The following is a 2,265-nucleotide window of genomic DNA, read 5'->3' on the forward strand; positions in this document are numbered from 1 at the left end:
TTTTGTTCCTTAGAAAGTTGCTGGTACATACTTACAAGGTACTAAATAACTTCCTCAAGATTGTGAACACTAAAGCTTATTTGGTCTAACATTAATACAAGGTGATTGGTTAATCAAAAGTTGAGGTTTGAGGGAAAATATACTATGTATTTGAAGGAACAGAAGTATTTTCTTCCTAAAAAAGAAATTACAGGATGAGAATAGGAAGAAAATAAGGATCTGTCTGGCCAAGATTCTAGAATCTCTGAATCAGTCTTAGATTTACAAGAACTTGACATCTTAAAAATAAAAGAAATCTTCGAAAATAAATCCTTAGTTTCATGATTTCATAGTATGGTAGCATAAAGAAATTTGGATTGTATTACACCTATAGCTCATTGAGGAAACAATGTAAAGTAATTTTTGTACTTCTCAGTGAACTTTCCAGTATTTAGCAACCTGTGAATTCCCCACGATCAAGATGTGCAGTCACGTGTCATGATAGAACCTATATAAATTGTGGAAATAAAATCTGCCCAATTAAAAAAAAGAAGACAGATCAAGAGACTGAGAGTACTATGAGTAGCTCTGATTTCTGGGCTGGAATTGTGTGTTAACTTGGAGCTATGAAGGTAGAGGACTCCCTTGTGCTGTTTATACAGATGGAAAGCCATGTACCTACTGCTCCAGCCCATCAGACTCTGACCCATCACATCTGGAAGAACCATAAGGGAGAGCAGAAGCCACCTAACTATAGGCTTAGATAGATGCATATGACAATAATCAACATGTATTTCAATTCTGGAGCTGTTCATACTATTGAGGAACAGATAGAGCTTATCAGAGAGTTCAAGACCCAAAACAAGAGGAGATAGGGAAGAACTTGCCATGAAGTCTTTGGTTAGAGCTTTCTCCACTGGGTGGTTCAGGGGCTGATGATAATGACCTGGACCATGGTGAGGAGACAGGTGGTGCAGATGAAAGGCCTAGAGCTAATTTTTCCATATAAATCACAGTTTTTCAACCAACATCACCTAGGAAGTTTATGAAACAAAGATCTGTGGTTAATATACCTCTGGCCCCTATGCTACAAATAATAAATTTATTTGAAAAAAATGTGAATGTTGATAAGGTATATGGGTTTCTTTTTTTCAGGACCTATAATGATAGTATATAAATGTTTCACAAGTACAAGGAAGTTTCCTAAAATTCCAGGACCAGTAGCATATAGAAGATTATCCTTTGAATGAGGTTACTCCAAATCATCTGATTTCATGAACAGCACCAGGGAAAGCCTTTTGAGAAGCACAAGGAAGTAAAGATGACATATTTCAGGTCTATTGATTTTTCCTGTTTATATAGTAAAGCAACGGTTTATGAAATATGTAAATGGACAAGGTCATTTTCTTGAAGATGCCTAATTTTCTTTCTTTCCTCATTTCCTCCCTCCCTTGTATCCTCATTTCCTTCATTTGTTCTCCTTTTGTTTACATTTTATCTTCTTTCCCTCACATCTTTCCTCTTTTCCTTCCCTCTTCCTTGCATCCCTATTTCCCTTCCTTCCTTCCTTCCTTATTTCCTTCCTTCCTTCCTTCCTTCCTTCCTTCCTTCCTTCCTTCCTTCCTTCCTTCCATCCTTCTTGCCTTCCTTCCTCTCTATCTTTTTCACTCTGTCTATCTGTCTGTCTGTCTCTCAGGTCCTGCTGTCTTTGATCTTTTTAGCTCAATCAAGGTTACCACTTTACCAATTGAAACACAGCTGCACTTCCACATTTTTTTTAATTTTTGTGGTTTATTAGAGATAAATGTCCCATGGACTTTCGTTCCTTGGCTGTTCTGGAACTGTGATCCTCCGATCTAAATCTCCTAAGTAGCTAGAATTACAGGCATGAGGTATCAGTGTCTAGCACTTTCATCCTTTCTTGATTCCTGGGACCTGGGGATTCATGATGACTACAATTTAGACACAGATTAAATGCATCCACCTGTTTTACCTTCTTTGTATTCCTCATGTCCAAATTTTCTATGATCATTTTCTTTTTCCACAAGAGGTAAACAAAAGCAATAAATATATGCAGTCAAGTTCCAATGTGTACACATTTCAGTTCTCATACCCAATACATACAATCATGAGGGTGGATTTTTTCTTTTCTTTTCTTTTTTATTTTAATCAGGTGTGTTGCTCCTAGGTGTGTTCCTGAGCCTGTTTGTGTTCAAACTTAGTATTCTACCAATTGCGTAACAACACTAATTCAGGTTTTAGAGTAGTTCATTGGCGATAAGAGTG

Source organism: Dipodomys ordii, unplaced genomic scaffold (assembly GCF_000151885.1).
Source record: "Dipodomys ordii isolate 6190 unplaced genomic scaffold, Dord_2.0 Scaffold138, whole genome shotgun sequence".
Lineage (NCBI taxonomy): Eukaryota > Metazoa > Chordata > Mammalia > Rodentia > Heteromyidae > Dipodomys > Dipodomys ordii.